Raw genomic sequence first — 27103 nt, 5'->3', positions numbered from 1 at the left:
TCATTCCTTTTTCCGACATACCCGGTCTGGAAGCACACCAAGCAATCAAGTTCTGCTTGGGAAGCTGCACCCCGATTCCTCCCTGATTAACCCTGAGTCATCATATAGGGGAGTGATCTCCTCTGCTAGTTCTCCTTGGGGCAAGAAGTAATTTCTGTGGCTGACCTTCACCTTTCTTGCTCACTCTTTACTACTGAGCACAGGAAGGCTCCCGAGCGAGTCTTCCTGCCATGAGATAGATGTGTTCCTTCAGAAGCCAGCCAGCATGATTCCTATTATTAGTCTCTAAGGTTCTTTGCTTACCAAGTGTGGTCCCCAGGAGGCTCGCTATCCTCACTTACTCCAAAGAAGAAATTGCTACCCAAGAACTACATTTGCTTCTTGATGGATGTCAAGCCAAAAGACACCACCAAGCCAAAGATCGGGAGAAAGAAGGATTTATTACTGCTTGCAGAAACTAAGAACACCAGGGATCTTTCCCAAGGCAGTATCTCCCCGGACAGCAAAATTGGGGAAGTCTTAAGCCAAGGGTACATGCATATTCATGAAGGGGTTTGAGTAGTAGGCAGAGTACAAGCTTTAGTTGATTGAAGTCATGAGGGTCAGAGAAGGTCAACATCATCATCCATTAGATTCCAGCTGATCTGGTGGTTGAGTGCCAAGGGGGATTTAAATTCTGGAAAACAGTGCTATAGGCTAGTCTTTACCATTGGAATAGAACTGGGAGTCTTTACAAGTGATATGTAATCTTTGCTATTGCTATATCTCTTGCCTGTTAAGTTTGTCCTTTTCTTTTCTTAAGATCATTATTATTGAGACTTGTTCTGGGACAAGTGCTGTGACTAGGCTTAGATCACAAAATGGCTTAGGCCCAAAATGGCTTCTCATGTCAAGAAAGCCATGCCTGGTTCTCTTCTCTGGGGACTCCCTAGCTGCTTACAAAATCGATTAGCAGCTACAGATACAAGAAGATACATCAAGCTCCTATACGTCAAGAAATAAGAGATAGGAATTCCCACTGTGGCTCAGTGGTAATGAACCTGACTAGTATCCGTGAGGACATGGCTTAGATCCCTGGCCTCACTCAGAGGTTAAGGATCCGGTGTTGCTGTGAGCTGTGGTGTAGGTCACAGACATAACTGGGATCCCATATTACCGTGGCTGTGGTGTAGGCCAGCAGTTGCAACTCCAATTCAACCCTTAGCCTGAGAACCTCCGTATGCCATGAGTGTGGCCCCAAAAAGAAAAAAGAAATGAGATAAATGCTGTTGTATCATTTCTGGTGGTATCATAGTCATGGACCCAGAATGTCGTATTGGTTTCTTTTTGCTCAGTCTGAAATTGAGCCCACCAAATTTATTTTATAGTTTTTTAAAAATAAATCTTTGTTCTTTGGAGATTTTGTGGGTATGGTAAACAGTTACCTTGAATTTCTCTGCCCCAGCTAGCTGAAGTATTTCTCACCATGGATGACTTTCAATGTCTTTCCCTTTATCTTAGTGGCTGAGCAAGTGTTAGGCTGCACCCTACAGGCCTGCAATTCCTGTCCTTACTCAGCCTTGAGACCAAAGAGCCCAGAGTCGGCTACAGTGACGGTAGTGATTTAATGGATGGGAGAGCTTTGCTACATGTCTGAAGCAACGTCCTGGAGCAACGCCCCACCATGTGTGGCAGAGGCAGACAGGACGTGGCTGCCGTCTTCACTGGGATTGTGGAGGTGGGGCGAGGTTACCAGGTACAGGGGAAATTGATGTCAGGTTGATGCTCATCAGTTGCCAGGGAGACCAGTAGAGGGGTGCACCTCTCAATGCCCCTTTGATAAAGCATCATAGTGGAGATTGTTCTGATCTAAAGGTTAGCACAATCACTAGCCGGGGCCAGTGGCAAGTACACATGGATTTAGTGGTTGGGCTCTATGATTAGGAGGGACAGTCAGTCACATGGGTAGGGTGTAGGTGAAGGAGGGACTGGTTGTGCTGGGGATGTACAGAGAGAAGAAGACAGCCATCTGGTGTGGGCTGACCATACAGCAACCCATCTAGACTGTCAGATTTGGTACCTGTGTGTATAATGGAGAAATCAGTAAAGCCACTACATGCTAGAACATAAGCCTATATACAACATCCTATAACCAGCTTAGCATCTGATCACAGACCTTTCTTCAACTCTGATGGCTGAGAATCCTGCAGTTCTGGGGACTTCTTTCTTTATGGGTTTATTGGTCTTGACCTGATAACTTTGGGTTAGTTAGGTTTAGTCAGGAAAACCAATCCACTTGGAGGGTTTCAAAGAGTGGGGATTTAATAGAGGAGAGGGATAACACAGGAAGCAGGATGCCATAGCCAGATCTGTTCTCTACTGCTGAAGCCGTGCAGGGGGGTAACTACAAACATTAAGGGAGTCTGTTCTCCCCTCCTGCTGCCTGCTAGTCTCCTGCTAGTCCCCACCCATCAGCAAAACCATTGGGGTGCCAGCTGTCACGGGGGTCTGGAAAATGTGATGTGCCGGGTTCAGCCCCAGGATCACAGAATAGAGGATACACAGGTTATCTTGGAGATGAAAGAAAAATTGAAAAGTAACCAGTATAGTCACACTGTGGCTTGGCAAGTCTGGGTTAATTTTTTTCATGATTCTTTAGAATCCACTGAATACAGGGAGGCTTTAATTCTCTAGCTGGTGATAAGACCTATATCATTTTGAGGTCTGTATGCTGGGACTGTGTATGTCCGACACAGTTTTCCGAGGTCTTTGAAACTAATATTTATTATTATTATTATTATTATTATTTGCTTTTTAGGTCCTTACCCACGGCATATGGAGCTTCCCAGGCTAGGGGTCCAATTGGACCTGTAGCCGCCGGCCTACTCCACAGCAACACAGGATCTGAGCTGCGTCTGTGACCTACACCACAGCTCACAGCAATGCCAGATCCTTAACCCACTGAACAAGGCCAGGGATCGAACCTGCGTCCTCATGGATGCTAGTCAGACTCGTTAACTGCTGAGCCATGAAGGGAACTCCTGAAAGGTCATGTCATTTAAATAACCTAAAACCTCAAGGTACTTTTTGTCCCCATTCACTCTTTTAGACACTTAAAAAGTAGCAAAAGCCACTGAAATAATTTTGGACATCATTTCAACTGAGAAACCGCTCTAGAACAAATGAAGGCAGTTTTTTCTTTGTCCTCTGTTGCCATAAACATTTTCTCTTTTCATGAATTGGCCCTGAACTGGACTTGTAACAAAAATTTTAAATAGATCTGCAAGGCCCTCCTCAACCCTTTAGGGAAAGGTCTAGAAAACTAGAACGAAATCACCCCTGGGACAGCCTAGACTTACGAAAAGTAATAGTTATTTAATATTTCTCCAGTGATTTGTCCTTCCAAATGTGAGACTTTTCTGACATCTTTTCTACTAGGAAAGTTAGAGATAAAAAGCAGAGTGTCCTACTGCACTGGCTACCATTTATGCACAGGTAACTATGTGCCAGGCACTGTTTGAGGTTCAAAATAAACACTGTGTATCATCAACAACGATGCCAGAGAAATGAGTTGCTCTGTTGTAAAGATGGGGGGAAAATATCTGTAAGGACCTTCTTCAGACACAGAGGAGCACTCAGTGAATAACCCAGCAGTTTAGAATTCTAGACCCTCACTACCCAAAGGGTGGTCCCTGGACCAGCAGTATTGGCATCACCTGAGAGCCCATCAGAAAGACACACGCTCCAGTCCCACCCCAGATTCATGGAATCAGAATCTGCATTTCTGTGAGATCTCCAGGCTATTCACAGGCACAGGAAAGGCTGAGAAGCAGGGCACTAGAGCCAGAGTCAATGGACCTTTTCTGTAGGAGGCCAGATTGTGAATATTTGAGGCTTTGCAGGCAGTATAGTCTCTGTTTCAACTCTTCAGCTCTGCTGTTATAGCGCCATGGCAATCAAAGACAACACACAAATGAATGGGTGTGGCTGTGTCTCAATAATCCTTTATTACAAAAACAGGCAGTGTTGAGCCATATCTTGCCCATGGGCTGTAGTTAGCCAAGCTCTGTCCAAGATGCTCTGTATTTTTTCCTGCCATACTAGAATGTAAGCCCTAGAGGGTCCTGACTGTTGTTTTGCCCAGCATGCTCTTTGACACATAGCAGTGCTCTCTATATTCTTGCTGGTAGGTTGCTTTCCTGTGTGGATCAGATGCCTTATTCATGAAGACACTCAAACGAGAGGAAAAATATGTGTGCTGGAGGCAAGGCTGTTGCTCGAACACAAGAGGCCTCACAGTGTTTGGCCTCAGGCCAGTGCCATCTGTCAATCTTGCAAGCACAGCCCTCTGAGAGCAGATTCAGTTCTCAGAGTTGGATTCCTAATGGTGAAGTTCATAAGACATGTATAAAGGCAGAAGAAGCAGTTATTGATGTTCACTGGCCAACATATTCTTTTCTTTTAGCACTTTCTTTCTTTCTTTCTTTTTTTTTTTCTTTGCTTTTTAGGCCTGCACCCATGGCATATGGAAGTTCCCAGGCTAGGAGTCGAATCTGAGTTGCAGCTGCCAGCCTACACCACAGCCACAGTAACACCAGATCCAAGCCACATCTGCGACCTACACCACAGCTCATGACAATGCTGGATCCCTGACCCACTGAGAGAGGCCAGGGATCAAACCTGCATCCTCGTGGATACTGGTCGGTTTTGCTACCTCTGAGCCACAATAGGAACTCCCCCTTTAGCACTTCTTAATGTGGGGTCTTGGGATTCACATGACCCTGGGGTACCTGAAAATTGTTCGCAAAATATGTGCGTACTGCATTTTTCTTGGAGGAAGGTCTATACTTCTTTCCTAAAGAGACCCATGACTGACGCAAAGAAGGCTAAGAATCACTGTAGGTACCCTGATGTGAAAATTCAAATGATAACTTAAATCCCAATTTCCCACTTTAAAATGAGAAGTGTTAATGTTATGGCAAGATAATAGTTTTGAGAAGTTAACCCCTGCTTATTTTCAACCACCCCTCTCCTCTTCCCTGCCGCTGCTACAACTGCACCATTCCCTCGGGGGAAGGTGACAGGCTAGATTTGAGAAATCAGTCCTTGGCTCTTGAGTTTCAAAAGCCTAGCTCTGGGGATGGTGGTGTATGGGAAATAAGAAGCAGAGCAGTAACAGTGAATGCTAGATTTGGCTGCGATGAGAGTGTAATTTCTCTGCTCCAGCTCAGGATTCTTTAGACTGAGGGAAAGGAGTCAATGGGAAATCCAAGAGAGCTTGGGCTTTGGTGGGGTCTTTGGGTAAGTAGCCTTATGCCTGCCTCTTTAGGTTGAGTTTCAGAGGTGGGGGAGCACAATCATAACTTTAAACAGTTTGGGGAAATTTGAGAACTGAGACAACCTGTGTCTCCTGCTCCCTTTTCCCAGACCAAGTCCAGTTGAAGCAGTGGGTTCTCAAGGTAGAGATGTTGGGATGATGAGGTGAGTGGGTGGGCTTGAGAAACCTCAACATATCCTGAGAAGTGCGGGAGCAGTGGGATATTTCTGGAGTACCCGGCAGCTACAGAGACATGGCATAGAGAGATGGTCACCTCGAAGGCGTCTGTGGCCAGGACTTGACAGGGGGATGTGGCAGTGACCAGTGTGGACAGATGACCAAAGGCCACATGGAAGTGAAGACAGCTCAGTGGTTATAAGTGAAGTGAAAGAGACCAGGGACAGACTCTGAACCTATCACGCCAATGTCTTCTCACCAGTTTAGCAACTCAGGAGGAAGGAAGGGCGGCCGAGATTAAACATCCCCCGCCAGTGACTCAAAGTTAGCAATTAATTGTAGAAATGGAAAAAAATCAAGGCAATTATTTTTACCAAACTCCCGTGTTCCTGGATAGAAATATTACACCTGCCATCTTGACAGGACCTAGAGTACCCTAAGTCTGAGAATGTGACCCGCACGTGCTCTTCTACGTCTGTGCTTCACACACGGGTTGCATGGTAGAGTCACCTGAGGAGCTTTGCACATCCTTATGCCCGGACCATTTTGCAGATCAAGTACATTAGAATCTCTGAGGTGGGACTCAGGTATCCGTATTTTTTTTAAGTTCCCCAGATGATTCCAGTGTGTGACTGAGGTTGAGAATGGTGGCTATGGGCTGGTCTCCATGGGAAGCAAACCCATAATCAGAAGGAGACATGGTGAGCATGGAACCAAAGCCTGGTGGATGAGTTATATGAACTGAATATATAATATTAATGTATATTATATAGAGGTGATATACTATTAATATTTCTATCTTATAATATAGTAGTACTATATTACTATTATGATATATAATAGTAATATTATATTTATATTATAGTATTAATATAATATAGTATGCTTTCAGTCATTCATCCTCACTGCACGGATGGGTTTAGAAACTCTTAGCTCATGACAGGGTTTGGATGCTGCTGCCAGTGTTTGCCTCAGCTACTCTTTATATCTTCTGCTTCTGTAGGTAACCAAACCCACTTCTGATGGACACATTCTTTCTTTAGTCATACGGTTAAGTTCAATCTGGTTATTGTCTAGTCCTGCAGGCCAGGGAGATTTTTCTCTGTCTTAAAGGTGATTGCATATCCCTGCTCTGATTCATTATGTATTTTATTTTATTTTTTTTAGGGCTGTATCTGCAGCATATGGAAGCTCCCAGGCTAGGGGTCGAATTGCAGCTGCAGTGGCTGGCCTAGCCACAACCACAGCAGCACAGGATGCAAGCCACATCTGTGACCCACACCGCAGCTTGTGGCAACCCTGGGTCCTTAACCCACTGAATGGGGCCAGGGCTTGAACCTGCATCCTCACGGATACTAGTCGGGTTCTTAACCCACTGAGCCATGGTGGAAACCCCTACATTTTGATTTTAAAGTTGAACTCTCAGAGGATAACCTCATCTTCCCCATTTGCAAGTTCTTAGGGATGTCTTACTATACTCCTCCCACTCCATCCCGGTCCTGACCAGTCTTATCAGAAACCACACACCTCTTCAGAAAGGCTATTAATATACAGTATTGCTGAAAATACATGTCACTTATTTCATAGCAAACATTTTTCGGCTGTGTCAGATAACAGAGATGGAAAAGTAGCTCGCAGGCATGACCGTGCAGTCTTATGTCAAATCATATGGAGCAATACTCTGAAATTCCAAGCGGGTGAATTTGCTAGCAAGCATTTATTGAGCATCGATTATCTGTCAAAGACTGCACCAGTGAAGGAGTTCCCATCGTGGCTCAGCGGAAATGAATCCACTTAGTATCCATGAGGATGCAAGTTCGATCCCTGGCCTTGCTCAGTGGGTTAAGGATCCGGCGTTGCTCTGAGCTGTGGTGTAGGTCGCAGACATGGCTCGGATCCTGTATTGCTGTGTGCTGTGGATGTGGTGTAGGCCGGTAGCTACAGCTCTGATTTGACCCCTAGCCTAGGAACCTCCACATGCGGCAGGTGTGGTCCTAAAAAGAAAAAAAGGAAAAAAGAAAGAAAAAAAGAATGTACCAGTGAAAACAAAAATAAGAAATCAGGTCCCTGGCTGAAAAATGACTTGATCTAGTCTACAGCCTATCTGGATATTATGTTTATTTCCATGTGTGCATTGTAAACACATAGATCTGAAAAAAATGCTCATGTTTTGAAAGTTTTAATTGTAATGTAAGGTTTATCACATGTGCGTGTACAGACATACACGTATGCACACAAACACGCACATACTTATTGCCATTACCTGTGGCCAAGTTTAGCTTATGACAACACATATAAAGCCAGAGGTGTTGCTTCTTTCCTTAGCAGACAACTGAAGTAAAGCCATTTTTGCTTGTTAAACATCAGGTGGATAGAAATGTACATTTTTTCCCTTTCATATATTAGCTCTCAAATATACTGTGCTTTTTCTTGCCTTTGGTCCACACAGTAGCCAGAGTGATTTTAAAATCATGATGTCCTACTGCTGTTGGAAAGTTTCAGTGCCTTTCCATCGCCCTTAGAATAAGGTCTAAGTTTTGGGAGGGAACACATTTTTAAAATTATAGTTGACTTACAGTGTTGTGCCAATTTCTGCCGTACACCAGAAATTGTCATATGTATACACACACACACACACTCTTTTTTATTTTTTATTCTTTTGGCCACGCCCATGGCATGCAGAAGTTCCTGGGCTAGGAACTGAACCTACTGCACAACAGTAACCCCAGGCACTGCAGCGGCAATGCCAGATCCTTAATCTGCTGCACCACAGGAGAACTGCAGTAAAGTCTAAATTTAAAGACATAGCTTACAACTCCCCTCCCCAACCCTTGCAGGAAGCTTTCCTTAATTTCCTACCCAACTCCTGTCCTCACTGGATTAGATATTCTTTCTGGGTTCTCCAATCATAGCTAATGTCACATTTCAATGCAAGTGCTTGCTAAGTTGTCCATTTTCCCAATGAGCTGTAGGACCGGGTCTAGAAATTTGGAATTATACCCCAGGCACCTATTCCAGTACTTGCTACACAATAGATGCTCAATAAATATTTGTCGAATGAATGAACGAATGCCTCTGTCTTAGCCCATGGGCTGCTATAACAAGAATACTATAGACTGGGTGGCTTAAAATAAAAATATTTATTTCTCACAGCTCTAGAGGCTGCGAAATACAAGATCAAGGCGGTGGCAGATTTGGTATCTGGTGAGGACCCTCGTCCTTAGTCGTAGATGTCTGTCTTCCTGCTGGGGCTCACATTGGAAGAAGGCGTGAGGGAGCTCTCCAGAGTCTCTTTTATGAGGGCGCTAATCCCATTCCTGAGGAGCCCACCTCCTGACCTGATCACCCCTCAAAGGCCCCACCTCCAAATACCATCCCGTGGGGATTAGTTTCAACATGCGACCTTGGCGGGGGGGGGGGGGGGGAGACAAACATTCAGGCTATCGTAGCCTCCGTACAATCTCCTGTTTGCTCTTTGTCTTCTCTGCTAGACTGTAAATTCCTAGAGGTCAGAGTTGTGTCTTTTTCACCTTCGGGGCCTCACAGTGTCTACGACAAAGTAGGAGCTCATTATGTGACAGTGAGTGAATAATGCTGTTCTCTCTTTGTAGACTGCTTTTCTGTCGCCAGGGTCCTCCTCTTCTCTGTCTAGAGAAGGCCACCTCCTCCGGACCCACAGTTATTACCTCTGCGGTGCAACTTTCCCTGACACCCGTAGCAGAGCCAGGTCAGTTGTCATCACTCCCGGCCTGCCCTGTCACAGAGCCCCAGCCGGGGGCTGCAACCTTTGCAGTCACACCGGGCCCCCCACTGGGAGGAGTCTCGCTCTTGGTTTAGTGCTCTGCTGTCCCCATCTGAAAATCCATAATGATTTTTGAGGCAGAGGCCCTGGATTTTCATTTTGTCTTGGGCTCTGCAAATTATGTAGCCAGTCCTGGTCCCGGGGCAGTGCATGGCCGCTAGCTTGGGGTTCAGTAAATGATTGTGAATTTGAATGTTGAATTGTCCAGTCTTTCCTGTCCAGAAAAGGAACCGTAAACACGTTTCTCTGAGATTCCTTTACATTGTCTCAACACATTGATCAAAGTCTTACCCTCTCAGAGATCTTTCTTGATTCACACTTGGCATTCCCTTCACTGAGACCATAAAAGAAACGTTCTCCCCTTGAAGAACAAATCCTACTCCAATTTTGCATTCGTTCAAATGATCTTATAAAAAACCAGAAAGCACTTCGTAGTTTTTCTTCAAGAGAAGTAGCTTTGATGGGCTGAGGCGCTCCTGTGACAAGGGAAGTGCCGGGGATCTAACGGCATATACCTAGAGGATGTGCATTTTGCGCCCTCCTCCTTCATGCTCTTGGTAGAAGTGTAGGACTTGGCTTCTAGGAAAAGCATAAGAGCCTTCACTCTGAGAATACCTCTAAGAGAGGGCTATTAAGGAAGTGATTTTTTAGTTGAAATAGAAAAACATGTTGTGAAACAAATGAATGCCCTCTCAGCCTGTTTCGATGCAGAGGTATGATTTAGTAGTTCTATTCATTTGTTGTGCTTTGTCCAGAATTTTGTTCCAAGGCGGGTACAGAACTCATCAAGGTCAGTTGCAAGTGTCAAGCATCCTCTGTTCTCAGATGTGGCTGCAGCCGACAGAGTGTATAGCAACCATGTGATGAGAAACAGTTTGGGGAGTTCCCTCGTGGCTCAGTGGGTTAAGGGTCTGGCGTTGTCACTGCTGTGGCTCTGGATACTGTTGAGGTGTGGGTTTGACCCCTGGCCCGGGGAACTTCCGCATGCTGCGGATATGGTAAAAAAAAAAAAAAAAAAAAAAAAGAGAAACAGTTTGGGTGGTATATAGTACTGTATTTCCACTGATTTTTTTAAAAAGCAGTGTTTGTTCACTGGTTGTATTGTTTTCTTTGTTCTCAAAGCCTTAATAAGGAGGCGGCGGGCATTGCAGAAAGGAAAGCTGGGGTTTTGCAATCGGCCACAGTCATTTATTTGATCAGTAACATTGCTGTTAGGAGCACATCGCCAACATCAACATCCTCTAAGCGTTGGGTTTTGGAATCCACTGGCTGTCTCTGTACTTGCTGGGGGAGCATGCTTTTCTAGAGAAGGTGTGTTTGCCACTTTGCTTCACATCCACTTACTGGAGATGTTTCTTTGAGAAATTCAGAGGAAAACTAGAAGGATCAGAAAAAAATCTGGAAACTCAGAACATGAACACTGTTAAGCAATATAATTGGTTTAGGAGGAAAACGTCCACGATAATAGGAAAACATTACAAACATGAAAGGAAGTGATTTGAGCTCTGTGTCTAAGGAGGGCAGAGAGAGGGTTGCCACAGGCGTCCTCTGCCAAGGTGCCCAACCAACTGCGGGCACTGTTAGTTGGCTTCTGTGGGTTCTAGCTCTCTCTCAACTATCTGGAGGGATGGGTTAACACAATTAACTGCTCTTTGTTGAGTTTTCCCAGGGAAAATGATAAAGAGGCCAGAGTGTCCCCGATTGCTGGTTGCAAACAAATACATTGAGAGGATGAAAGGAGTCACCTGATAAAAGGATTTCTTTCATTACAAAAAGGATGGCAGGTCTTTTCAAATAGGGATCCTTCCAGTGCTTGTTTATAGTTTTTTTCTTTTTTGACCAGCCCCACAGCATTTGGACTTCCTGGGTCAGGGATCAGATCTGAGCCGCAGCTGTGACCTATGCTTCAGTTGCGGCAGTGCCTGCTCCTTTAACCCACTGTGCTGGGCTGGGGATCAAACCTGCCTACTGGTGCTGCAGAGATACTGCCAGTCCTGTTGCACCACAGCAGGAGCTCCTGTTTATATTAATTACTCGACTGAGAAACGAAAAGCTCTTGCTGAAGAAATGTCAATCAGAAATTCATGGCCATCATCAAAAAGCCTATAAACAATAAATGCTGGAGAGGGCGTGGAGAAAAAGGGAACCCTCCTACACCGTTGGTGGGAATATAACCTGGTGCAACCACTTACTGTGGAGAGCAGTATGGAGGTTTCTTAAAAAAACTAAAAATAGAACGACCATGTGAACCAGCAATCCCACTCCTGGGCAATTATCAGGAGAAAAACATAATTCAAAAAGATATGTGCACCCCAACGTTCATAGCAGCACTATTTAAAATAGCCAAGACTTGGAAGCAGTCTAAATATCCATCAACCGATGATTGGACAAAGAAGATGTGCTGCATATATACAGTGGAATATTAGTCAACCATGAAAAAGAATGAAACAATGCCATTTGTGGCAACATGGATGTACCTAGAAATTATTCCAAGTGAAGTAAGTCAGACAAAGAAAGACAAATATCATATGAGATCACTAATGTATGGAATCTAATAAAAATGATACAAAAGAACTTTAAAAAGCAGAAATTGACTCAAAGATTTAGAAGCTAAACTGATGGCTACCAAAAGGGAAACATGAGGGGAGGGATAAATTAGGAGGTTGGGATTAATATATACACACTACTATGTATAAGATAGAGAAGTAACAAGGACCTACTGTATAACATGGGGAAATCTATTCAATATTCTGTAGTAACTTATATGGGGAAAGAATCTGAAAAAGAAGGATATGCGTATATGTATAACTGACTCACTTTGCTGTACACCTGAAACTAACACAACATTGTAAGTCAACTATATTCCAATAAAATTTTAAAATAGAAATTAATACAAAATCATACTGGTACATAGACAACAGGTTTTACATTTTTCATTTTATTGGAGAGCAAGCAAATACCAGAGCGTGTTTCAATCCTGGATCCCTGCTAACCCTTGAGAAGAAGCAGGTGAAAAAGATCAGAGCTTTTCAATAAGACCTATAGTTAAACTGCAATTACTATTGATAAGGATGACCTATTTTCTATTCCTGTTAAATTTCAAGTTCTGGGAGGGCAGGCACTGTGTCTTGTTCATCTTGGAGCGCAGGGCCTGGGATACCAGAGAGTTGCAGGAAATGTTTCCTGACAGAATATAAAATGTAGATGGATCCTGGGGTGATGTGGGCAGTGTAGTTGGTATAGAGTCAGAGAGCAGTAAAGTGTTGACCAGAGTGAAACACCTAAAAATTTGCCTTGGCATCCCAGTGTGATGCTTTTACCCTGAGAAACATCATGGTCTGTGTTCTGAAGTGTGTGTTTGGCTCTTTGGGAAAGAGCGCTGCTGAGGCATCGTATTCCCTTCTGCTATGAAATCATAGCATGTGATTTGATGGACATGACTAAACGAAAGAACGGCTGGACATGCCCCTCTCTTCACTCCAGCGCCTTGCAAAAGCAGGAAAAGTCTTTTTCTGCCTTCACTCACCACTCTCTAGAGGTGGAACCAAGCATTAAGCCTCGATTTGTGAGGAAGCCCCGTTGTTACTGCTTTCGCTACCAAATGGATCTGATTCAAGGGTAGATCCTAATGTTCAGTGCTCTAATGTTCAAGAGATTCCATCCAGGTAGTATTTCTTGAATGCCTGCCATTTGTAAGCCGGAAAGCATGTGGACTGAAGCTACTGCTTGATAAGTTTGAGAAGGTATTTTCCTCTGTAGCATTGAGTGTCTAGTGGCTTCTCTATTCTACTTCCTAAAAGTATCTTAAATCCATCCCACATCTCAACCTGCTTTATCTTTCTAGTCTAAGGCATCATCATGTCATTCATGCATGGTCACTGCAGTGGCCTCCTCACTGAACTCCACTTTCCACACTTGCTCCCCTTCAGTCTATCATGCAAACAGTAGCCAAAGGGATCCTTCAATTTCAGACAGATCACGTTACCCCTCTTCTCAAAACTCTACAATGGCTCTTGATCTCAGTGTTCTTAAAAGCCAAAGTTCCCCAAAAACCCTACATAGTTATGCAGTGGCCATGTTATCTCCTACATCCCCCGACTTTATAGTGATACTAAAATATGTATTCTAAAAGTTTCAACAGTTTAACTTGTAGAGAGGATGTAACAGATGCCACGGTTGATAAAGAAATTTCCCACTTATTCACGGTCATAACTAATTACATTTTTTCCTTTTAGTTGTAGTCAACATTTGTGCTAAATTGCTGCTCATACACTGTGCATTGACATGAAAACCACTGAAGAGCGGCATAAAGGATGTCGGACACTGCAGGTGTACTGAAAGATAACGCTCTGTGTTAGTGTGACATAGCTATATCACAGACACCAAAACTCATGGGAAGTTGATCACTATCAAAGCCAGGGCATAAAATTTTCCTCACTTAAAAATTATTTTTGCATGGATGAAAATTGAGGAGAAATTATAATGGAGATGTGAAAATGACAATAGAAAATATACAGTGGCATTCAAAATAGTGTCAAAACAGCTACAATGGAATAGCAGGCTCAAATTCATCGTATACCTGCCATGATACCTGATATTCCTGGTATTAAGTTTCACAGGGTTGGAAAGAGCCAAAAAAGTTATATAGTTAACATTAGTTCTATAGTCAACGTCATAACAAATTGAATTTTGATACATGCAATTCCAGATCCTGCAGAGTGGAGAATAAGCAGGCGCAGGTATCACATATGGGACTAAAGTTTCTGCAGGCGTGTTAAGCTCCCTTGATTTTGAGGAGCAAGGAAGCACTCAAGGTACCATAAGTAATTGGAGTTTGTGGTAAGAATATAAACTTGGAGTAACCTCCTTGGACTGACAAGTAGCTGCCACTCCATATCTAAGGAAGCTGCTCCAAGGATTGGGTTTTCTTGTCACACACCCTTAGCTGAAACTATTCACGGATCTCCAGTTCAGAGCTCTTATTAATTGGGCTCTGCTACTTTCTCAGTCATTGCTTCTCTTTTTTCTTAGTACCGGCAAAGACTGTCTGATGAACCCTCCTCCCTCATGATGCCTCTGTATCTTTGCCCTATACTCAGCTTTCTCCTGGTGCTAAGGATGACCCATACAAGAGCCTAACTAAAGCCAAACCCTCCATTTGTGCATTCAGTCTCACTCCTTCTCACCTATTCAAAGACAACAGTCCAGCAGTTTTCCCTTCCTTTCCTCATCAGCTTTTTCCCTCTCAACTGGATCATTCCTGTGAGCATAAAGACATCTTGTAATTTCTCCATTCTTAAAACAAAACAAAACAAACAAAAAACAAAAACAAAAAAAACCTTGGCCAGGAGTTCCCTTGTGGCTCAGTGGTTAATGAACCCAACTAGGACCCATGGGGCTGTGAGTTCAATCCCTGGCCTTGCTCAATGGGGTAAGGATCTGGCATTGTTGTGAGCTGTGGTGTAGGTCACAGACATGGCTCAGATCCCGCATTGCTGTGGCTGTGGTGTAGGCCAGCAGCTGTAGCCCCAATTTGACCCCAGCCTGGGAACTTCCATATGTTGCGGGTACAGTCCTAAAAAAGCAAACAACAACAACAAAAACAATAACAAAACCTTGGCCATATTCATTTCCATCCACTGTACCTTTTTTCTGCTCTCTTTTTTAGCAAAATGCCTTGAAATATGTTGCCTGTGCCCAGTGTCTTCATTTCCTCTCTTCACATTCCCTGTTGAACCTACTCTAATCAGGGTCTCATCTTCGCCACTCTTATTAACTCAGCTATTGTCAAGGTCAAAGGCTTTCTCATTGTTGAATTCAGTGGTCGACTATCATTCCTCATCATACTTGACCTATCTGCAATATTTGATACAGTTAATCTTTTTTTCTTCCTTGAAACACTTCAGCCTGGATGCCAGGACCCATCCTTTCCTGGTTTTCCTTCTACATTACTAGCTACTTCTCTATTTACTCTGCTGATTCTTCCACATCTCCCACTCCTAAGTACTGGGCTGCCCTGGACTTAGTCTTCAGATCTCTTCTCTGTCTATTCTTTTGACTATTGACTTATCCAGTTCCATGGCTTGGAATACCATTATATGTTAATGATTCCCAAATTTGTGTCTCCAGCCCAGAATCTCTTCTCTAATTTCCAGACTCATATAGCCAATGGCCTTCTTGACATCTACACATGAATAGCTAATGTACATCTGAAACTTATTATTTCTGCTATGGACTGAATGTTTGTGTCTCCTCAAAATCCATATGTTGAAATCCAGTCCCTAGTATGATGGTGTTAGGAAGTGAGGACTTTAGGAGATGACTAGGTGATGAGGGTAGATCCCTCATGAGTGGAATTAGTGCCCTTATAAATGAGGCCCCAGGGAGCTCCCTCACCCTTCCACCGTGTGAGGACACAATAAGAAGATGGACACATGTGAACAAGGAGGTAGGGCCTCATCAGACACCAAATCTCCTGTCCCCTTGAGCTTGGACCTCCCAGCCCACAGGACTGCAAGAAATAAATTTCTGTTGTTATAAGCCACCCTGTCTGTGATATTTTGTTATAGCAGTGTGAACTAAGATAACAGATAACATCTAAAACAGAACTCCTGATGTTCTCCCCAAATTTGACCAATCTGTACATTTTTTAAAGTTAGGAAATGGCAAGTCCATTATTCTAGTTCCATAGGCCAGAATAGTATTGGAGTTATTTTCAACTCTTTGTTTTCCCTCTCTCACATCCCACATCCAATATGTCAGCAAATCCTGTGGCTCTACTGCCAATTAAAACTAAAATTCAGCTACTTCCCCCCGCCCCGGACCACTTTGGTGTAAGCTTCCACCATTTTCCTTCTGGATTATTGTAATAGTCTGCTAACTTTTCTCATTTATTTGACAGCGTTCTTTTAAAAATTTAAGTCAGATCATGTCAATCTCCTGATCCAAAGCCTCCAGTAATTTACCATCATAATCAGGGAGGGTACAATGGCCTACAAGACATCGATGACCTCTCCTAAAAATAAATTTTTCATCTCATCACCTTCTATTTCCACCTTAATTTACTCTAGCTTTCTTGATATCTCTCCCTATCTGCTTCCTTCGACTGGCTCTTCTCTATGGCTTTTATCACTATCTGTGATGCTATTTTGCCCAGTAATTTATTTTTTCTCTTTTCTAGTAGACAATGAGCTCGGCAAAGTCACAGATCTTTGTTTTTTAGTTCACTGGTGTATCCCCGGTGCCAAGAACAGTGCCTGGCACATGACAGCTGACTTATAAATATTTATTGAATGATTGTATAAACCATCAAGTAGCTGTACATGTATTTTTTTCAATTCTCTAATCTGGAAAGTTTAGGGATCTGGTTGGCCTAGTGAATTATCATTGCAACTTTTTTTTTTTTTATTTTTAGAGCTTCTTTCACAGCGTATGGAGGTACATTATTAGCATTGTTATTATATATTTTTACTAATATACATTGCTTATTTAATTGCTAAGCACACTGTTATTGCTTAGCACATCATTATTATTATTAGAAGTAATAATATTATTATTTCTTGGGACTAGATTTCTTGCAAATAATGACAAAATTGTCTAAGAATGAGAATACTTCCATTCTAGGAGAAATAGGCTGTAACTGTCAGTATGGGTTTATTAGGGTTTATTAGCATATCCAGAGGGCCACTGATTTCAGAGAGTGTGTGAGTCATATATGTTGGACAAAGTTTGAGGTGTGACTTATAAGTGTTATAAAAATTTGAGTTCATCTTGTGGATTTCTTCATGGCCTTCATTTAACCATTCTTCCAGGAGAAAGACTATGTGATTTGTTTCCCGAAAGGTAATCTCTTTTAAGAATTGAGATCATGTTTCTTGACTTTGTATTCCCAGTGCCTGGCATTTGTTTGATGAATGCAAAAGAACAAAGAGTTGCATCTTGGGTCTGTGAGTATGTGAACTAGTTCAAGAAAAGATCTGTGTGTTACTGTGTGTGAAACCATGTGCTTGTGTGTGTGTGTGAACATTTGCGTGTGATTTTATGTGTTGTGTGAAATTAGACAGTAGCCTTTTTGAAGGAAGTGAGAGTGTCTGTTTTGTTTCCTGGGCTTGATAGATGCAGCAGTCAAAGGCCTAACATTGGTAGGCCCTGAAGAAATACTCCTTGAGTGAAAGAAGTATTAGATAGGGTGTCAAAGAGTACATACTCTGGGACTGTGGAGAAGTTACCTAACTTTTATCTAATATTAGGGTTCCTCAGAAATTCAAAGAGAGATATTAAAACTATCTATTATATAACTACCATATGATCCAGAAATCCCACCTCTGGACATATAGCTGGACAAAACTACAATTCAAAAATACATGCACCCATATATTCATAGCAGCACTATTCACGATAGCCAAGACATGGAAGCAACCTAAATGTCCATCAATAGATGTATGGATTAAGAAGATGTGGTACATATACACAGTAGAATACTACTCAGCCATAAAAATGAACAAATGATGCCATTTGCAGCCACACAGATGCAACTAGAGATTCTCATACTAAGGGAAGTAAGTCAGAAAGAGAAACATAAATACAATATGATATCATTTATATATGGAATCTAAAACATGGCACAAATGAACCTATCTACAGAACAGAAATAGATTCACATGGAGAACAGACTTGTAGTTGCCAAGGGGGAGGGAGAGAGGGAGTAGGATGGACTGGGAGTTTGGGGATTAGTAGATGCAAACTATTACACTTAGGATAGATAAACAATGAGGTCCTACTGTATAGCACAGGGAACTGTATCTAGTCTCTTGGGATAGACCATGATGGAAGATAATATAAGAAAGGGAATGTGTGTGTGTATATACATATATACATACATATATATATATACATACATACATACATATATATATATATATGAATGACTGGGTCACTTTGCTGTATAGAAGAAATTGACACAACATTATAAATTCACTTTAATAATAATAAAAAGTATTTATCTCATAGGTTGTGGTGGAGATGGAAGAATCAAAGCATGCAAAGTGCTTAGGACAATGTTTGGCAAAAAGTAAGGATTCAATACAAGTTAGTGTTATAACTGCTTCTGCTGCTGTTAATAGCATAATGCCTGTAATGGTCCAGGGTAAATACCTGTGGTTTTGGTTTTTGTAGGAGGAAATCCACTGGGAAAATGCTAGGCCATGCTACAGTAACAAATTAGCTCTGAAAGTATAACAATTTAGCATAGAATGCTTTATTTCTTGCACACGTGGAATAATGTAAGTCAGGTAGAGTCTCCCGGCAGCTCTGCTCATGAAGTGACTTAGTCATCAAGTTGCCTATTTTCTGGCTCCATCACTTCAACATGTCCTCCATAATGAGGCAGGAGTAGAGAGGTAGAGGATTATACAGAGGCTTTCAAATGCTTGAGCCCAGAAATGGTACACATCACTTCTACTCATGTTTCATTCGCTAAAACTAGGTTCACATGCTCCTCCCTTAATGTAAGACAAATGGGAACTGCATCCTTCTGTGTGGCTGGGAAGGAGAACTGGATTTGGATGAGCTTCATCAGTCTTATCCATATAGACTATGCTATTATGGGGCAGTCATTAATTGATCACTTATTCATTGATAATTAATGACTATATTTAGCTTTTTAAAAAAGTGTATTGGAGTTCCCGTTGTGGCGCAGTGGTTAACGAATCCGACTAGGAACCATGAGGTTGCGGGTTCGGTCCCTGGCCTTGCTCAGTGGGTTAACGATCCGGCGTTGCCATGAGCTGTGGTGTAGGTTGCAGACGCGGCTCGGATCCTGCGTTGCTGTGGCTCTGGCGTAGGCTGGTGGCTACAGCTCCGATTCGACCCCTATCCTGGGAACCTCCATATGCCGCGGGAGTGGCCCAAGAAATGGCAAAAAGACAAAAAAAAAAAAAAAAATAAAAAAGTGTATGAATAATTTCTTTATCATTTATTTATACATTTTTTTCTTCTGTACAGCATGGTGACCCAGTTACACACACATATATATATATATACATTCTTTTTCTCACATTACGTGTTACATCCTAAGTGACTAGACATGGTTCCCAGTGCTACACAGCAGGATCTCATTGCTAATCCATCCCAAAGGCTACATTCTGCATCTATTTACCCCAGGCTCCCAGTCCCTCCCAGTCCCTCCCCTTCCCCTTTGGCAACCACAAGTCTATTCTCCAACTCCATGAGTTTCTTTTCTTTGGAAAGTTTCCTTTGTGCCATATATTAGATTCCAGATATAAGTGATATCATATGGTTTTTGTCTTTCTCTTTCTGACTTACTTCACTCAGGGTGAGAGTCTCTAGTTCCATTCATGTTGCTGCAAATGGCATTATTTCATTCTTTTTTATGGCTGAGTAGTATTCCACTGTGTATATATACCACATCTTCCTAATCCAATCACGTATCAGTAGACATTTGGGCTGATTCCATGTCTTGGCTATTGTGAATAGAGCTGCAATGAACATGCAGGTGCATGTGTCTTTTTCAAGGACAGTTTTGTCTGGATATATGCCCAAGAGTGGGATTGCTGGGTCATATGGTAGTTCTATGTATAGTTTTCTAAGGTACCTCCAAACTGTCCTCCATAGTGGCTGTACCAGTTTACATTCCCACCAACAGTGCAGGAGGGTTCCCTTTTCTCCACACCCCCTCCAGCATTTGTTATTTGTGGACTTATGAATGACGGTCACTCTGACTGGGGTGAGGTGGTATCTCGTGGTAGTTTTGATTTGCATTTCTCTAATAATCAGGGATGTTGAGCATTGTTTCAAGCGCTTGTTAGCTGTCTGTATATCTTCCTTCAAGAAATGTCTATTCAGGTCCTTTGCCCATTTTTCAGTTGGGTTGTTGGCTTTTTTGCTGTTGAGTTCTATAAGTTGTTTATATATTTTAGAGATTAGGCCCTTGTCAGTTACATCATTTGAAACTATTTTCTCCCATTCTGTAAGTTGTCTTTTTGTTTTCTTTTGGGTTTTCTTTTCTGTGCAAAAACTTGTCAGTTTGATTGAATAATTTTGATTCTTGTTGCAACTGTTCTTTGAAAATTTATCAGACCTTCAGGCCTGAAGCTAAGATTTCAATATTCTATCACATGACTAGTAACAGAACATCTTAACTTTCTGTCTAGGGTTGCCACATTTGTGTAGATTGAGCAATGAACAACTAAGTGTTAAGCAATTGACTTTTGTATAGATTTATCTTTCTATGTTCTCATTATCACTTTTTTTTTTTTTGGCCTTTTTGCCTTTTCTTGAGCTGCTCCTCCAGCATATGGAGGTTCCCAGGCTAGGGGTCGAATTGGAGGTGCAGCTGCTGGCCTATGCCAGAGCTATGGCAATGTGGGATCCGAGCCACCTCTGCAACCTAAACCATAGCTCACGGCAATGCCGGATCGTTAACCCACTGAGCAAGGCCAGGGATTGAACCTGCAACCTCATGGTTCCTAGTCGGATTCGTTAACCACTGTGCCACGATGGGAACTCCCTCATTCTCACTTTTTAGACTCTGCATATTCGTTACTTACCTGCCAGTTCATTGAGACATTAAAAATATGTATATTATTTAGTATTTTATATTTTATTTATTTATTTAAATAAAATATATTTTAAAACTTTATTTTACATTTTAAATATAAGCATATATATTACATTTCATCTGTTCAGCATTATTAGTTACTTTCAGTAGAAGGGTCTTTCAGGGTATCTAGTTCACCATATTGCCATCACTCAAAGAATTCACGTAGGTTAAAATTCAAAGAAATGTGAATTCACAGGAAAGATATCCTCAAAACATGCTGAAAAATAAGGCGCCATGAGAAGAAGCCACCTGAAAATGGCAGAAGCTTCAGAAACAAGAAAAACTTTAGATATTGGAATTATCAGATACTAATCTTAAAAGGATATTTATTATCTTTAAATATACATAAGATTAAAAATATAAGCATATCATAAGATTATAAAAGTTGTCAAGTTTTGAAAAACAATGCAACAATTTATACTAATAAAAGTATAACTGAAATTTAAAACAATGTATTTAATGAACACATGTAAAATTAAATTGATATATTTAATTAACAAATTGGAAGATAGATCTGAAAATAGCATTGGTTTTTCCTTTGGGTAATAGTGAGCTAGGTAATTCATACCTATCTTCTTTCTCAAGATAATGTTTATATTTAATTTACCTCTTAAAATTGTCTTCTTTAAGAATAAAAGAGTTAAAAAAGATTATAAAGAATTACCAAAGATATGGGAGAAGACAGGAAAACGGGGGAGTGGTCTGCCATTGAAGACTACCCTTTTCCCTGGGAGAGTTTGCTGATTTGGAATAGGTAACTGAGATGCTGAGTCTCTTTATAAAAGCCTTTCAGGTATAGGGGACAGAAGTTTGGGGTACAGAATCTAACAAAGGTAGGGGTCAGGGAAACTCCTTCATGCTTTAGACCAGAGGTTAGCCATCTTCTCTGCAAAAAGCCGGAGAATAATATCTTTACAGGCCATATATTGTCTCCCACTCATCTAGTCCTTTGATTTTTTTTTTACAACCCCTTAAAAATGTGAAAAAGTTTCCTTGCCCATGGATCAAGCAAAAGCAGGCTATGTGCTGGAATTGGCTTGCCAGCCATATTTGATCTGTGGGCTGTAGTTTGCTCACCCCTTTAGAGTGAAGACATGGAAAGAAGATCCTAGGAGTAAATCTCAAGACCTCAAATTGGATTAAGATGATCTCAGGTTCAAGCAAAGGCCCTTGGCAGAAACAAATGAAAAATACTTTAGAGGAAATTACCCTCCCGAAGAAATTGAGGTCTGCTTATAACTTTTGAAATACAGTGTTCAATACTCGATGAAATACAACTGGACACGGTAGGAAACATGATATTTTGAACACAAAATAGCAGAAAGAACAAAAAATAGACAGGACCTCCATCTTACATTTCAAAATGGGTTTTTCACTACATAGATTCATATCATTAAAATTTAATGTGTTCCTTTGGATGAGACCAAATTAAAAATCCCTGAAAAGGATTGTAAAGTATAAAAAGTGACATAGGTTTGAAAGAGAACCAAACAGAAGTTTTAGAATAGAAGAAAAAACAGGAATTCCTGTTGTGGCTCAGCTATAATGAACCCGACTAGTATCCATAAGAATGTGGGTTTGATCCCTGGCCTTGCTCAGTGGGTTAAGGATCTGGTATTGCTGTGGCTGTGGCGTACCGTGCTGGCAGCTGCAGCTCCGATTTGACCCCTAGCCTGGGAACTTCTATATGCCACAGCTACAGCCCTAAAGAAAGAAAAAAAAAAAGATGAAAACACAGTAAGTGAAATCAACCTCTACAATTAGGGATTTAAGACCTGAGGAGAGAATTTGTGAGTGAAATAGAGAATAATTCAGAAGAAATAATCCAAAGTGAAACACACAAAAAGGATTGAAAACAGAACAGATGGTATGAGATAGAGGATGAAGTGAGAAGCTTGAATACATATAAAATTAATGTCCAAGGGAATTCCCTGATGGTCTAGTGGTTAGGATTCAGCACTTTCATTGCCGCAGCCTGGGTTTGATCCCTGGTCTGGAAACTGAGATCTCATATCAAGCCATTGCACATTGCAGCCAAAATGAAAACAAAAACCAAAAACAGCGCCCCCCCCCCAAACATCGGATCTCTCATGCCTCTTCTGGAGTAGTTATACTGCGCAGGGCTGGGACTGTTTCTTATTCATCTTTATGCCCGCAGATGTGCTCAGCATGATGCTTTATAGTTAGCGATTACTTAGTAAATGCTTTTTAAATATTCAATTATTTTTATAGAACATGCTATACGAAAATATTGCTGTGTGTCAGTTAAATGGATTAACAGATTTTGGGGGGATATACGCAGGTTAAATATTTTAGTGAGAATGTATAAAGTAGTATAATAATCATTTCCATACCTTGTGGTGGTAGACCTTCTTGAGCGCCTTTCCAACAGTCATTGCCTTCATCTTTTGTTTTGTTTTGTTTTGTTTTTTTATTGTTGCTAACAGGACCCTGGGCAATGAAACCAGTCCAAACCAATCATGGGATACTATACTATGAGTGGTCCAGAGATAGATGTGTGTGACACAATTTTGGCCATCTAGATTATGAGGTGCCTTCTGTGAAATATTTTTTTCCTTATAAAGAACTGTATAAAAAGAATTCTGCCCCATGTCCCCACATATTTTGTTTTGAATCTTGTTGTATGAAAATCTGAAGCTGCAGGAGACATCTTGTGACCAAGAAGCAACAAGGACTTGAATTATATATCTGCCTGGTACAGGCCATTGTTGGTTAGTTTAGTTGCCTGCGGCCAAAACCACACATTGAACAACTCTTAAAAAAAAAAAATCAGGATATTTCCTTATTTTTAGAGAACACTCATCTTCTTTGTCATAATTTGCTCATAATAATTAGGTAATTTTAGTCACAGTTGTTGAATTTCCTCAATTTTTTTCTGTCTTTTTTTTAATCTACTTATAATAGTAATCCAGGTTTATTGAAGAAAAGTTTCATAATCCAGAGAAGTACAGTGAAGAAAATTAAAAACACATAATTTTACCACCTACATATACTTGCTGTTCAAATTTTGATTTGTTTGCAGTATCATTTTGAAATTTCACTTTTATTTTTATCACAGTTTTATATTTCATATGTAATTTGTAATATATAAAACAGTGACAAATACATATTTATAGAATTTAAATAAAATTAATAAAATAAAATCAATAAAATAATATGTAATATATTGATATTATAGGAACATATATAACATAGATATATAATAAAAGATATAAAAATACATTACATATTATATACAATAAATATTTGAATGTAATATATATTGATATATTTATAGCTTAAAAATCAAATAGTTCCATAAATTCTGAAAAAAAATGACAATTATCCAGTGTTTCCCAATTTCCATTGCCATTTTCCAGATGCAGTTAAATTCTTTTAGCTGTTTCTTATATGTATTTCCATATATACATAAATAACATATAAAATTCCTATTTCTTCATAATTTAACTTTATATGTTATCTTTCACTTCCAAATATCAACAAAATGAATTTGGTTTTCTTACACACCTTGCAGATTTTCCAGCCTAATATATATCTCCTATCCCATCTTTCCCATATGGTCATACTACAATTGCACTTAATTCTGAGGTCACTCTTTACATTATTACTATCATCATAGAAATGTTGATGGCTAAATATGTAGTATATTATATTCCTTCCTTATATAACTCTAACCTCTAGGGATTTAGCAATTATCTTTTTCTCTTATTGCTTATACTACTTTTCACTACCATGCCATCATATTCTCTTAACGGATATGTGTATCTCTTCTCAGTAACTTCCTCCCAAATATTCAAAGGAATAAACATCTGCAGCCTCACATTTCTGAAAAATGCCTGTTTTCTTTCACTTTGCTTTATTGTTGTACACATTGGGCGAGTTCCTCAAAATTATCTTCTAATCTTTCTACTGATTTTTAAACTTTCTGCTACCATATTTTAATTTCCTAAAGCTTATATATTTCTTATAGTATCCTAATTTTGTATTTGTTTTATAATTTTACATTGTTTCCTGTATTTTCTGTGTTTTTTCATCTTCTCTTCAACGTGTTACTCTTTTTGTCTGATCCTTTCCCATAGGAGCTGTTCTTCATATATAGTATTACTCGGTTGTCCACTGATAACCATTGTGGTTACCTCTGTTCAAGATACTGTCTTTTCCTTAATCTCCTCTTTTACAAAAAAAAAGTTTCACCCTTAGTTCTGATTGGCTTTTCAAAATCCAGAGTTTCTCTGGATCAGCTTCTCCAGAGTATATCTCTATCAGCATAGTAAGGGCTTCTCAATCAGACTTTCAACCAATTCTTGTGTTTTTTAGAATCATCCACACTTCGACATCAGTGATGCCTGCTAGCTCTAATTCCTGGGCTTTTCCAGGGTTCTTTAACAGTTTATTATAAAGGATATTATAAGGGATACAGATGAACAGTCAGATGAAGAGGTACATATGGAGAGATGCAGAATGGTCCTCATGGAACTGGGGTGCATGAAGCTCCCGAAAAACTGCTTTTTTATGTTTAACAGAAAGTCCCACATCTGTGGATATATATATGAGATAAAAAAAATTCAAAACAAATGTGTATTTGTAAAAAGGTAGAGAAAAATAGACATCTATCAGTAGGTGTATGACTGAATAAAATATAGTGTATTTAAATTCTAGAATATCACACAGCCATTAAAAAATTAGAAGGGATTTCCACACAGTATTGTTAAGTGAAAATAGCAAGATACAGAAAATTATGTTTAAAAAATCTTTTCCTTGGAGTTCCCGTCGTGGCACAGTGGTTAACGAACCCGACTAGGAACCATGAGGTTGCGGGTTCGGTCCCTGCCCTTGCTCAGTGGGTTAAGGATCCGGCGTTGCCGTGAGCTGTGGTGTAGGTTGCAGACACGGCTCGGATCCCGCATTGCTGTGGCTCTGGCATAGGCCGGTGGCTACAGCTCCGATTCGACCCCTATCCTGGGAACCTCCATATGCCGCGGGAGCGGCCCAAAGAGATAGCAAAAAGACAAAAAAAAAAAAAAATCTTTTCCTTGTAAAACAATCTCCAACAGAAAAAAATACCCTGTATATGAGATATATGTATAGGCTCATGTCTATATAGAACTATGAGTATGGGAAAATATGGATGGTGGTTAAAGTGGATTATCTTCCTATGAAGAATGGAGTGGGGCTGGGATCATATGGAGTGAGGGGGAGAGGAGGAGAAATGGAGAGCCAAAGTTATAAAAAAAATCATCATCATAATGGAAATATATTTTGTCTGCATCCTACCCGTCTGGCAGATATCAGATTTAGAATTCTCAAGTTTTAATTTCCATTTTGCTATAGCAACAGCCAACTAATGGCAGGACCTTCCTGAGTGAGTTAACACTGGATGATAGCTCAAAATAGAGCCTTCTGATTGGAAGACATAAGCCACATATAGGATTGTTAATTCCATAAATAAGGGCTATAAATAGGAACTGGGATCATAGTTAAGCATATCAGAGAAAAACATGTGGGTGTATAAATTATGTTCTTTAAATACACTGGAATTTTTGTAACTCAAAATTATTTATTCAGTAGACTAGGTAACTAGTGAACAAGTTTCCTACAAGCTCTGAAATCCTACTCTCCTAGGATCTAGTTCTTGGACTGGATTTGCACATTGAATATTAAGGAAGGAAAGAAGGAAAATGACATTTAATGCCGTGTGCCGTGCTCTTTCTAGTGGCCGTTCCAAGGACTGGCTTTGGGGAACAAACTCCATAAACCACCCCTCAAAGTCACCACGTGTAAATATATGATCAAAGTCAATATTGTGTTTGCCATGCAAATAGCCCTTCAAGACACAGCCCTCATCCTCTTCCCACACTGCTAGCCCTTATCTTGTCCTAGAGGGAGATCTGGAAGCCTGCCAACAGCACTGCATTTCTATGCAATTTAATCATCACAACTGCTGTGTAAAACTAGATGACATTCCCATTTTACAGATAAGGAAATAGTGGCTCAGAGAGGTCACATGGTGTTCAAAGGTAGGTCTCCTTACTGCAAAGTCAGGGTCTGCTCTGTTGTAGTAGTACTTTGTATTATTATTTGCAAACGACAGAAACCACTTCTGGCTGGTTTATGTACATGAGGAATTTAATTAATAGGAATATTGGAAAAATCGACCTCAGAACTGTGCAACCTTAAGCAATGCTCA

Source organism: Sus scrofa, chromosome X, assembly GCF_000003025.6.
Source record: "Sus scrofa isolate TJ Tabasco breed Duroc chromosome X, Sscrofa11.1, whole genome shotgun sequence".
Classification (NCBI taxonomy): domain Eukaryota; kingdom Metazoa; phylum Chordata; class Mammalia; order Artiodactyla; family Suidae; genus Sus; species Sus scrofa.
Note: the sequence above shows the minus strand (reverse complement) of the source record.